This window comes from Triticum urartu, chromosome 7, assembly GCF_003073215.2.
Source record: "Triticum urartu cultivar G1812 chromosome 7, Tu2.1, whole genome shotgun sequence".
Lineage (NCBI taxonomy): Eukaryota > Viridiplantae > Streptophyta > Magnoliopsida > Poales > Poaceae > Triticum > Triticum urartu.
The window spans coordinates 65,829,184-65,843,613 of NC_053028.1; positions in this window are offsets into that span (position 1 = coordinate 65,829,184).

A 14,430-nucleotide genomic window follows, 5' to 3' on the forward strand; every position below is an offset into this window, starting at 1 on the left:
GAAACTTTAGCGCTCACGAGAATTACTGCCATTTTTATTTGGGGAGTGATATTTAGTTAATTCTTTTTGCATATGATTAATATATAAATTCCTCAGGTCCAGCAATTTATTTGAGAATTTTATGAGTTCCAGAAGTATACGTTTGATCCAGATTACTACAGACTGTTCTGTTTTCGACAGATTCTGTTTTTCGTGTGTTGTTTGCTTATTTTGATGAATCTATGGCTAGTAAAATAGTTTATAAACCATATAGAAGTTGGAATACAGTATGTTTAACACCAATATAAATAAATAATTACTTAATTATAGTACCTTGAAGTGGTGATTTATTTTCTTATACTAACGGAGCTTACGAGTTTTCTGTTAAGTTTTGTGTTGTGAAGTTTTCAAGTTTTGGATAAGGATTCGATGGACTATGGAATAAGGAGTGGCAAGAGCCTAAGCTTGGGGATGCCTGAGGCACCCCAAGGTAATATTCAAGGATAGCCAAGAGCCTAAGCTTGGGGATGCCCTGGAAGGCATCCCCTCTTTCGTCTTCGTTCATCGGTAACTTTACTTGGAACTATATTTTTATTCACCAAATGATATGTGTTTTGCTTGGAGCGTCAATTTATTTTGTTAGGATTTGATTGCTATTATTTAGAACAATGTTTATTCCAATAAAAGTGGCATTGATAGTCTTTACTATGCCTATGTTACAAGTCTTCATGTTGCTGTATGAAAACAGAAAGTTTACCGCCGTTGCAATAATTCCCTAGAAAAGTCAGAATGTGATAAAATGTTGAAACCTTTTGCATATGAAGCTCTGATAAATTTACTACAGTCGTAATTTTCTTTCATAATTTTTGGAGTTAGGGGAGTATGGATGTTGCAGCATTCTTTGCAGACTATCCTGTTTAGGCAGATTGCTGTTATGTTTGCATATGTTTGCTTCTTTAATGATTCTATTTGAGGATAGGACTATTAAATATGCAGAGGCATTTAGTATGTAATGCTGAATAATAATTTTAGTGATTTGCTACAGTATAGTATGATAAGGTTTTTGCAATGGTTTATACTAACTTATCTCATGAGTCCTTGTTGAGTTTTGTGTGGATGAAGCTTTTGAGATTTAGGGAGACCGTGATATGAGAGGAATTAAGGAGACACAAAAGCTCAAGCTTGGGGATGCCCAAGGCATCCCAAGATAATATTTCAAGAAGTCTCAAGCATCTACGCTTGGGGATGCCCCGGTTGGCATCCCACCTTTCTTCTTCAACAACTATTGGTTAGTTTCGGTTAATCCTAAGTTTTTGCTTCTTCACATGATGTTTGACATTCTTAGAATGTCATTTTATTTTGCTTTGCTTGCTGTTTGAATAAAATACCAAGATCTGAAATTATTAAATGTTAGAGAGTCTTCACATAGTTGCATAATTATTCGACTACTCATTGATCTTCACTTATATCTTTCGGAGTAGTTTGTCATTTGCTCTAGTACTTCACTTATATCTTTTAGAGCATGGTGATAGTTTTATTTTGAAGAAATAGATGAAATCTCATGCTTCACTTAGATTATTTTGAGAGTCTTAAATATCATGGTAATTTGCTTAAAATCCTAATCTGCTAGGTATACAAGATTAGTAAAAACTTTCATATAGAGTATTGAATACTAAGAGAAGTTTGATGCTTGATGATTGTTTTGAGATATGGAGGCAATAATATCAAAGTCGTGCTAGTTGAGTAGTTGTGAATTTGAGAAATACTTGTGTTGAAGTTTTTGATTCCTGTAGCAAGCATGTATGGTGAACCATTATGTGATGAAGTCGGAGCATGATTTATTTATTGATTGTCTTCCTTATGAGTGGCGGTCGGGGACGAGCGATGGTCTTCTCCTACCAATATACCCCCCTAGGAGCATGCGCGTAGTACTTTGTTTCGATAACTAATAGATTTTTGCAACAAGTATGTGAGTTCTTTATGACTAATGTTGAGTCCATGGATTATACGCACTCTCCCCCTTCCACCATTGCTAGCCTCTCTAGTACCGCGCAATTTTCGCCGGTACCATAAACCCACCATGTACCTTCCTCAAAACAGCCACCATACCTACCTATTATGGCATTTTCATAGCCATTCCGAGATATATTGCCATGCAACTTTCCACCATTCCGTTCATTATGACACGCTCCATCATTGTCATATTGCTAGCATGATCATGTAGTTGACATCATATTTTTGGCAAAGCCACCGTTCATAATTCTTTCATACATGTCACTCTTGATTCATTGCATATCCCGGTACACCGCCGGAGGCATTCATATAGAGTCATATTTTGTTCTAAGTATCGAGTTGTAATTGTTGAGTTGTAAGAAAAATAAAAAGGGTGATGATCATCATTATTAGAGCATTGTCCCAGTGAGGAAAGGGTGATGGAGACTATGATTCCCCCACAAGTCGGGATGAGACTCCGGACGAAAATAAAAAATAAAAGAGGCCAAAGAAGCCCAAATAAAAAAAGAGGCCATAAAAAAGGAGAAGGCCCAAAAAAATGAGAGAAAAAGAGAGAAGGGGCAATGCTACTATCCTTTTACCACACTTGTGCTTCAAAGTAGCACCATGATCTTCATGATAGAGAGTCTCCTATGTTGTCACTTTCATATACTAGTGGGAATCATTATAGAACTTGGCTTGTATATTCCAATGATGGGCTTTCTCAAAATGCCCTAGGTCTTCGTGAGCAAGCAAGTTGGATGCACACCCACTTAGTTTCTTTTGTTGAGCTTTCATACATTTATAGCTCTAGTGCATCCGTTGCATGGCAATCCCTACTCACTCACATTGATATCTATTGATGGGCATCTCCATAGCCCGTTGATACGCCTAGTTGATGTGAGACTATCTTCTCCCTTTTTGTCTTCTCCACAACCACCATTCTATTCCACCTATAGTGCTATATCCATGGCTCACGCTCATGTATTGCGTGAAGATTGAAAAAGTTTGAGAACATCAAAAGTATGAAACAATTGCTTGGCTTGTCATCGAGGTTGTGCAAATATTTTGTGTGGTGAAGATGGAGCATAGCCAGACTATATGATTTTGTAGGGATAGCTTTCTGTTATTTTGAGAAGACATGATTGCTTAGTTAGTATGCTTGAAGTATTATAATTTCTATGTCAATATGAACTGTTATCTTGAATCTTTCAGATCTGAATACTCATGCCACAATTAGAAGAATTACATGGAAATTATGCCAAGTAGCACTCCGCATCAAAAATTCTGTTTTTATCATGTACCTACTCGAGGACGAGCAGGAATTAAGCTTGGGGATGCTTGATACGTCTCCAATGTATCTATAATTTTTGATTGCTCCATGCTATATTATCTACTATTTTGGGCTATATTGGGCTTTATTATCCACTTTTATATTATTTTTGGGACTAACCTATTAACCAGAGGCCCAGCCCAGAATTGCTGTTTTTTGCCTATTTCAGTGTTTCGAAGAAAAGGAATATCAAACGGAGTCGAAACGGAACGAAATCAACTGGAGAAGTTATTTTTGGAAGGAAAGCTACCAGATGGACTTGGACCCCACGCCAGGAGCCAAGGGAGGTGCTCACGAGGGTGGGGAGTGCGCCCCCCTAGGGCGCGCCCCCCTGCCTCGTGGGGCCCCCCTAAGCTCCACCGACGTACTTCCTGCACCCATATATACCTACGTACCCTAAAACTTCCAGAACAGAAAATAGATCGGGAGTTCCGCTGCCAGAAGCCTCCGTAGCCACCGAAAGCCAATCTAGACCCATTCCGGCACCCTGCCAGAGGGGGCAATCCCTCTTCGGTGGCCATCTTCTGTTGGAAATATGCCCTAGAGGCAATAATAAATTAGTTATTGTTATATTTCCTTGTTCATGATAATCGTTTATTATCCATGCTAGAATTTTATTGATAGGAAACTCAGATACATGTGTGGATACATAGACAACACCATGTCCCTAGTAAGCCTCTAGTTGACTAGCTCGTTGATCAATAGATGGTTACGGTTTCCTGACCATGGACATTGGATGTCGTTGATAACGGGATCACATCATTAGGAGAATGATGTGATGGACAAGACCCAATCCTAAACCTAGCACAAGATCGTGTAGTTCGTATGCTAAAGCTTTTCTAATGTCAAGTATCATTTCCTTAGACCATGAGATTGTGCAACTCCCGGATACCGTAGGAATGCTTTGGGTGTACCAAATGTCACAACGTAACTGGGTGGCTATAAAGGTGCACTACGGGTATCTCCGAAAGTGTCTATTGGGTTGGCACGAATCGAGACTGGGATTTGTCACTCCATGTAACAGAGAGGTATCTCTGGGCCCACTCGGTAGGACATCATCATAATGTGCACAATGTGACCAAGGAGTTGATCACGGGATGATGTGTTACGGAACGAGTAAAGAGACTTGTCGGTAACGAGATTGAACAAGGTATCGGGATACCGACGACCGAATCTCGGGCAAGTGCTATACCGGTAGACAAAGGGAATTAAATACGTGATTGATTGAATCCTCGACATCGTGGTTCATCTGATGAGATCATCGTGGAGCATGTGGGAGCCAACATGGGTATCCAGATCCCGCTGTTGGTTATTGACCGGAGAGTTGTCTCGGTCATGTCTACATGTCTCCCGAACCCGTAGGGTCTACACACTTAAGGTTCGGTGACGCTAGAGTTGTAGAGATATTAGTATGCGGTTAACCGAAAGTTGTTCGGAGTCCCGGATGAGATCCCGGACGTCACGAGGAGTTCCGGAATGGTCCGGAGGTAAAGATTTATATATAGGAAGTCCAGTTTCAGCCACCGGGAGGGTTTCGAGGGTCATCGGTATTGTACCGGGACCACCGGAAGGGTCCTGGGGGTCCACTGGGTGGGGCCAACTATCCCGGAGGGCCCCATGGGCTGAAGGGGCGTGGGAACTAGCCCCTGGTGGGCTGGTGCGCCCCCCTTGGGCCTCCCATGCGCCTAGGGTTGGAAACCCTAAGGGGTGGGGGCGCCTCCACTTGGCTTGGAGGCCAAGCCACCCCTAGGGTTGCCGCCCCCTCCCTAGATGGGATCTACAAGGGGCCGGCGCCCCCCCCTAGGCCCCTATATATAGTGGAGGGGAGGGAGGGCAGCCGCACCCAAGTCCCTGGCGCCTCCCTCTCCCTCCGTGACACCTCTCCCTCTCGTTGGTGCTTGGCGAAGCCCTACCGAGATCCCGCTGCTTTCACCACCACGCCGTCGTGCTGCTGGATCTCCATCAACCTCTCCTCTCCCCTTGCTGGATCAAGAAGGAGGAGACGTCTCTCCGTTCCATACGTGTGTTGAACGCGGAGGTGCCGTCCATTCGGTGCTAGGATCATCGGTGATTTGGATCACGACGAGTACGACTCCATCAACCCCGTTCTCTTGAATGCTTCCGCTTAGCGATCTTAAAGGGTATGAAGATGCACTCCCTCTCTCTCGTTGCTAGTATCTCCTAGATTGATCTTGGTGACACGTAGGAAAATTTTGAATTATTGCTACGTTCCCCAACAGTGGCATCATGAGCTAGATCTATGCGTAGATTCTATACACGAGTAGAACACAAAGTAGTTGTGGGCGATGATTTGTTCAATTTGCTTGCCGTTACTAGTATTATCTTGATTCGGTGGCATTGTGGGATGAAGCGGCCCGGACCGACCTTACACGTACGCTTATGTGAGACTGGTTCCACCGACTGACATGCACTTGATGCATAAGGTGGCTGGCGGGTGTCTGTCTCTCCCACTTTAGTCGGATAGGATTCAATGAAAAGGGTCCTTATGAAGGGTAAATAGAAATTGGCATATCACTGTTGTGGTTTTGCATAGGTAAGAAACGTTCTTGCTAGAAACCCATAGCAGCCACGTAAAACATGCAACAACAATTAGAGGACGTCTAACTTGTTTTTGCAGGGTATGCTATGTGATGTGATATGGCCAAAAGGATGTGATGAATGATATATGTGATGTATGAGATTGATCATGTTCTTGTAATAGGAATCACGACTTGCATGTCGATGAGTATGACAACCGGCAGGAGCCATAGGAGTTGTCTTAATTTATTTATGACCTGCGTGTCAATGAAAGCGCCATGTAATTACTTTACTTTATTGCTAACCGTTAGCCGTAGTAGTAGAAGTAATAGTTGGTGAGGCAACTTCATGAAGACACAATGATGGAGATCATGGTGTCATGCCGGTGACGATGGTGTTCATGCCGTGCCTCGAAGATGGAGATCAAAGGCGCAAGATGATATTGGCCATATCATGTCACTTTATGATTTGCATGTGATGTTTGTCATGTTTTTACATCTTATTTGCTTAGAACGACGGTAGCATAAATAAGATGATCCCTCATTAAAATATCAAGAATTGTGTTCCCCCTAACCGTGCACCGTTGCTAAGGTCTATTGTTCCGAAGCACCACGTGATGATCGGGTGTGATAGGTTCTAACGTTCGCATACAACGGGTGTAAGCCAGATTTACACACGCAATACACTTAGGTTAACTTGACGAGCCTAGCATGTACAGACATGGCCTCGGAACACGGAAGACTGAAAGGTCGAACATGAGTCATATAGTGGATACGATCAACATGAACATGTTCACCGATGATGACTAGTCCGTCTCACGTGATGATCGGACACGGCCTGGTTGACTCGGATCATGTATCACTTAGATGACTAGAGGGATGTCTATCTGAGTGGGAGTTCATTAAATAATTTGATTAGATGAACTTAATTATCATGAACATAGTCAAAAGGTCTTTGCAAATTATGTCGTAGGTCACGCTTTGGTTCTGCTATTTTAGATATGTTCCTAGAGAAAATTTAGTTGAGAGTTGACAGTAGCAATTATGCGGACTGGGTCCGTGAACTGAGGATTGTCCTCATTGCTGCACAGAAGGGCTATGTCCTTAATGCACCGCTCAGTGCGTTGAACCTTGAGCGTCGTCTGTAGATGTTGGGAAACATCTGACATACACGTTTTGATGACTACGTGATAGTTCAGTGCGTAATGCTAACGGTTTAGAATTGTGGCACCAAAGACGTTTTTGAAACGTCGCAGAACATATGAGATGTTCCAAAGACTGAAATTGGAATTTCAGACTAGTGCCCACGTCAAGAGGTATGAGACCTCTGACAAGTTTCTTAAGCCTGCAAACTAAGGGAGAAAAAAAACTCAATCGTTGAGCATGTGCTCAGATTGTCTGAGTACTGCAATCGCTTGAATCGAGTGGGAGTTAATCTTCCAGATGAGAAAGTGATGGTTCTCCATAGTGACTGCCACCAAGCTATTGGAGCTTCGTGATGAACTATAACATATCAAGGATAGACATGATGATCCTTGAGCAATTCGCGATGTTTGACACCGTGAAAGTAGAAATCAAGTATGAGCATCAATTGTTGATGGTTATTTAAACCACTAGTTTCAAGAAGGGCAAGGGAAAGAAGGGATACTTCATGAGACGGCAAATCAGTTGCTGCTCTAGTGAAGAAACCCAAGGTTGAACCAAACCCGAGACTAAGTGCTTCTGTAATGAGGGGAACGGTCACTGAAGCAGAACTACCCTAGATACTTGGTAGATGAGAAGGCTGGCAAGGTCGACAGAAGTATTTTGGATATACATTATATTAAATGTGTACTTTACTAGTACTCCTAGTAGCAGCAGGGTATTAGATACCGGTTCGGTTGCTAAGTGTTAGTAACTCGAAATAAAAGGCTAGAAAATAAACGGAGACTAGCTGAAGGTGAGATGACGATATGTGTTGGAAGTGTTTCCAAGGTTGATATGATCAAGCATCGCATGCTCCCTCTACCATCGAGATTGGTGTTAAACCTAAATAATTGTTATTTGGTGTTTGCGTTGAACATAGACATGATTGGATTATGTTTATCGCAATACGGTTATTCATTGAAGGAGAATAATGGTTACTCTGTTTATTTGAATAATACCTTCAATGGTCTTGCACCTAAAATGAATGGTTCATTGAATCTCGATCGTAGTGATACACATGTTCATGCCAAAAGATATAAGATAGTAATGATAGTACCACATACTTGTGGCACTGCCATTTGAGTCATGTTGGTATAAAACGCATGAAGAAGCTCCATGTTGATGGATCTTTGGACTCACTCGTTTTTGAAAAGATTGAGACACGCGAACCATGTCTATTGGTAGATATGCATGAAGAAACTCCATGCAGATGGATCGTTTGGACTCACTTGATTTTGAATCACTTGAGACGTGCAAATCATACCACGTGGGCAAGATGACTGAAAGGCCTCGTTTTCGGTAAGATGGAACAAGAAAGCAACTTGTTGGAAGTAATACATTTTGATGTGTGCAGTCCAATAAGTGCTGAGGCATGCAGTGGATATCGTTATGTTCTTACTTCACAGATGATTTGAGTAGATGCTGAGTATATTTACTTGATGAAACACAAGTCTGAATTATTGAAAGGTTTAAGTAATTTCAGAGTGAAGTTGAAGATCGTCGTGACAAGATGATAAAATGTCTATGATATGATCATAGAGATGAATATCTGAGTTACGAGTTTGGCACACAATTAAGACATTGTGGAAATTGTTTCACAACTAATACCTCCTGGACCACCATAGTGTGATGGTGTGTCCGGACATCATAACTGCACCCTATTGGATATGGTGCATACCATGATGTCTCTTATCGAATTACCACTATCGTTTATGGGTTAGGCATTAGAGACAACCGCATTCACTTTAAATAGGGCACCACACAATTCCGTTGAGACGACACCGTATGAACTATGGTTTAGAGAAACCTAAGCTGTCGTTTCTTAAAAGTTTGGGGCTGCAATGCTTATGTGAAAAAGTTTCAGGCTGATAAGCTCGAACCCAAAGCGGATAAATGCATCTTCATAGAATACCCAAAAATAGTTGGGTATACCTCCTATTTCAGATCCGGAAGCAAAAGTGATTGTTTCTAGAAACGGGTCCTTTCTCGAGGAAAAGTTTCTCTTGAAAGAATTGAGTGGGAGGATGGTGGAGACTTGATGAGGTTATTGAACCGTCACTTCAACTAGTGTGTGGCAGGGCACAGGAAGTTGTTCCTGTGGCACCTACACTAATTGAAGTGGAAGCTTATGATAGTGATCATGAAACTTCGGATCAAGTCACTACCAAACCTCATAGGTCGACAAGGATGCATACTACTTCAAAGTGGTAAGTAATATTGTCTTGGAAGTCATGTTGCTAGACAACAATGAACCTACGAGCTATGGAGAAGCGATGGTGGGCTCGGATTCCGACGAATGGCTCGAGGCCATAAAATCCAAGAGAGGATCCATGTATAAAACAAAGTATAGACTTTGAAAGAACTACTTGATGGTCGTAAGTCTGTTGGGTGCAGATGGATTTTAAAAGAAGACAGACAATGATGGTAAGTGTCACCATTAAGAAAGCTCGACTTGTCGTTAAGATGTTTCCCGACAAGTTCAAGGAGTTGACTACAATGAGATTTTCTCACTCGTGGTGATGCTAAGAGTCTGTTGGAATTATGTTAGCAGTTACTGCATTATTTATGAAATCTTGCAGAAAGGATGTCAAAACATTGTTTCCTCGATGTTTTTTTGAGGAAAGGTTGTATGTGATACAACCAGAAGGTTTTGTCAATCCTGAAAGATGCTGACAAGTATGCAAAGCTCCAGCATTCCTTCTAAGGACTGGAGTAAGTATCTCGGAATTGGAATGTACGTTTTGATGAGATGATCAAAGATTTTGGGTTTATACAAAGTTTATGAGAAACTTGTATTTCCAAAGAAGTGAGTGGGAGCACTATAGAATTTCTGATGAGTATATGTTGTTGACTATTGTTGATCAGAAATGATGTAGAGTTTCTGGAAAGCATATAGGGTTATTTGAAAAGTGTTTTTCAATGGAAAACCTGGATTAAGCTTAATAGTACTTTCAAACGAACACATACCATGACAGAATTTTGAAGGAGTTCAAAAATAGATCGGCAAAGGAGTTCTTGGCTGTGTTATAAGGTATGAGTATTGAGTAAAACTCAAGACCTGACCATGGTAGAATAGAGAGAAAGGACGAAGGTCGTCCCCTATGCTTTAGACGTAGGCTCTAAAGTATGCAATGTTGTGTACCACACCTGAAGCGTGCTAAGCCTTGAGTCAGTCAAGGGGTACAAGTGTGATCTAGGAATGGATCACAGGACAACGGTCAAGGTTATCCTTAGTAACTAGTGGACTAAGGAATTTTCTCGATTATGGAGGTGGTAAAAGAGTTCGTCGTAAAGGGTTACGCCGATGCAATCTTTGACACTAATCTGGATGATTCTGAGTAGTAAACTGGATTCGTATAGTAGAGCAGTTATTTGGAATAGCTCCAAAAAGAGCGTGGTAGCTGCATCTACAAGATGACATAGAGATTTGTAAAGCACACACGGATCTGAAAGGTTCAGACCCGTTGACTATAACATCTCTCACAAGCATAACATGATCAAACCCAGAACTCATTGAGTGTTAATCACATGGTAATGTGAACTAGATTATTGACTCTAGTAAACTCTTTGGGTGTTAGTCACATGGGGATGTGACCTTGAGTGTTAATCACATAGCGATGTGAACTGGATTATTGACTCTAGTGCAAGTGGGAGATTGTTGGAAATATGCCCTAGAGGCAATAATAAATTAGTTATTATTATATTTCCTTGTTCATGATAATCGTTTATTATCCATGCTAGAATTGTATTGATAGGAAACTCAGATACATGTGTGGATACATAGACAACACCATGTCCCTAGTAAGCCTCTACTTGACTAGCTCATTGATCAATAGATGGTTATGGTTTCCTGACCATGGACATTGGATGTCGTTGATAATGGGATCACATCATTAGGAGAATGATGTGATGGACAAGACCCAATCCTAAGCCTAGCACAAGATCGTGTAGTTCGTATGCTAAAGCTTTTCTAGTGTCAAGTATCATTTCCTTAGACCATGAGATTGTGCAACTCCCGGATACCGTAGAAATGCTTTGGGTGTACCAAACGTCACAACATAACTGGGTGGCTATAAAGGTGCACTGCGGGTATCTCCGAAAGTGTCTGTTGGGTTGGCACGAATCAAGACTTGGATTTGTCACTCCGTGTAACGGAGAGGTATCTCTGGGCCCACTTGGTAGGGCATCATCCTAATGTGCACAATGTGACCAAGGAGTTGATCACGGGATGATGTGTCACGGAACGAGTAAAGAGACTTGCCGGTAACGAGATTGAACAAGGTATCGGGATACTAATGATCGAATCTCGGGCAAGTGCTATACCGGTAGACAAAGGGAATTGAATACGGGATTGATTGAATCCTCGACATCGTGGTTCATCCGATGAGATCATCGTGGAGCATGTTGGAGCCAACATGGGTATCCAGATCCCGCTGTTGGTTATTGACCGGAGAGTTGTCTCGGTCATGTCTACATGTCTCCCGAACCCGTAGGGTCTACACACTTAAGGTTCGGTGACGCTAGAGTTGTAGAGATATTAGTATGCGGTTAACCGAAAGTTGTTCGGAGTCCCGGATGAGATCCCGGACATCACGAGGAGTTCCGGAATGGTCCGGAGGTAAAGATTTATATATAGGAAGTCCAGTTTCGGCCACCTGAAGGGTTTCGGGGGTCATCGGTATTGTACCGGGACCACCGGAAGGGTCCCGGGGGTCCACCGGGTGGGGGCACCTATCCCGGAGGGCCCCATGGGCTGAAGGGGCGTGGGAACCAGCCCCTGGTGGGCTGGTGCGCCCCCCCCTTGGGCCTCCCATGCGCCTAGGGTTGGAAACCTAAGGGGTGGGGGCGCCTCCACTTGGCTTGGAGGCCAAGCCACCCCTAGTGCTGCCCCCCCTCCCTAGATGGGATCTACAAGGGGCCGGCGCCCCCCTAGGCCCCTATATATAGTGGAGGGGAGGGAGGGCAGCCGCACCCAAGTCCCTGGCACCTCCCTCTCCCTCTGTGACACCTCTCCCTCTCGTTGGTGCTTGGCGAAGCCCTGCCGAGATCCCGCTGCTTTCACCACCACGCCGTCGTGCTGCCGGATCTCCATCAACCTCTCCTCTCCCCTTGCTGGATCAAGAAGGAGGAGACGTCTCTCCGTTTCGTACGTGTGTTGAACGCGGAGGTGCCGTCCGTTCGGCGCTAGGATCATCGGTGATTTGGATCATGACGAGTACGACTCCATCAACTCCGTTCTCTTGAACGCTTCCGCTTAGCGATCTTCAAGGGTATGAAGATGCACTCCCTCTCTCTCGTTGCTAGTATCTCCTAGATTGATCTTGGTGACACGTAGGAAAATTTTGAATTATTGCTACGTTTCCCAACATCTTCATCATCCCGGTGCTCTCCATGACGAGGAGGGAGTAGTTCTCCCTCGGGGCTAAGGGTATGTACCAGTAGCTATGTGTTTGATCTTTCTCTCTCTCGTGTTCTTGAGGTGGTACGATCTTGATGTATCGCGAGCTTTGCTATTATAGTTGGATCTTATGTTTCTCCTCCCCCTCTTCTCTCTTGTAATGAATTGAGTTTCCCCTTTAAAGTTATCTTATCGGATTGAGTCTTTAAAGATTTGAGAACACTTGATGTATGTCTTGCCGTGCGTATCTGTGGTGACAATGGGATGTCATGTGATTCACTTGATGTATGTTTTGGTGATCAACTTGCGGGTTCTGCCCATGAACCTATGCATAAGGGTTGGCACACGTTTTCGTCGTGATTCTCCGGTAGAAACTTTGGGGCACTCTTTGAGGTTCTATGTGTTGGTTGAATAGATGAATCTGAGATTGTGTGATGCATATCGTATAATCATACCCACGGATACTTGAGGTGACATTGGAGTATCTAGGTGACATTAGGGTTTTGGTTGATCTCTGTCTTAAGGTGTTATTCTAGTACAAACTCTAGGGCTGTTTGTGACACTTATAGGAATAGCCCAACGGATTGATTGGAAAGAATAACTTTGAGGTGGTTTCGTACTCTACCATAATCTTTTCGTTCGTTCTCCGCTATTAGTGACTTTGGAGTGACTCTTTGTTGCATGTTGAGGGATAGTTATGTGATCCAATTATGTTAGTATTGTTGAGGGAATTTACACTAGTGAAAGTATGAACCCTAGGCCTTGTTTCAACACATTGCAATACCGTTTATGCTCACTTTTATCACTTGCTACCTTGCTGTTTTTATATTTTCAGATTACAAATACCTTTATCTACTATTCATATTGCACTTGTATCACCATCTCTTCGCCGAACTAGTGCACCTATACAATTTACCATTGTATTGGGTGTGTTGGGGACACAAGAGACTCTTTGTTATTTGGTTGCAGGGTTGCTTGAGAGAGACCATCTTCATCCTACGCCTCCTACGGATTGATAAACCTTAGGTCATCCACTTGAGGGAAATTTACTACTGTCCTACAAACCTCTGCACTTGGAGGCCCAACAACGTCTACAAGAAGAAGGTTATATAGTAGACATCAAGGACGCCCATGGTGCGCCAACGGAAAGGCTGCGCATCTGCCAGCGCGTTCGGACGCTAGAGAGACCGCACTGCGCTTCGGTGAGGCAGTGATGGCACCCCTGCCGACGGATTCACGCACCATTTGTGCAGACGCAATAGATTCCGATGGAAGGAGTCCGAGTGCTGCCGTTGGGCGGCCTCCCCCAGGAGTGGCGGAGCGCAAACCATATAATCATCTTCTATCGGGGCCATGATAATCGAACTAGAGAGGAATCGTTCGGATCTATCATAAAAAATCGATGGTTCGAAAAGTAGCCTTTCCGGTGGTAAAAAAAAGTGTTAAATAGCTTGGTATACATTTGCTTTACAACAATTACACCGTGTCAAGCTTTTTCGGTGGTAAAAAAGGGTTAAATAGCTTGGTATACATTTGCTTTACAACAATTACACCATGTCGAGCCTGAGACCAGACTTTGAATCTCAACATGGGAATAGTGTTTTTCTCCCTCCCGCAAGAACTTGAATTTGAGGGTCACCATTTCTTTGTCGAGAAAAAATTCGAGTGTTGCCATTTTTTTCTTGAGAAAATTTTCGAGTGTCACAAGCTTCTAACAGAAGGGGGAAAAAAACCTTGACGACTGAACCAGAGTAGTGGCCTACTGGCCTTGACGAATATAAACTGCCCAGCGTTTGTCATAACACTCAGCAAGGCCGGTCCAGCTGGTCACCGAGGGTGCCGCACTTCAATCCGAACGAGCAGATCGTGAGTTCAATTCCTTTCAATTCTTCTTTTTTACGCAAAAAAAGAAAAAAAAAGAAACGACCGACGAGAGCTACACGATTTAATACGTACGGAGATAAAAGCGTTCTGATCTGTCGCTAATTTACTGCCGACTAGAAAAT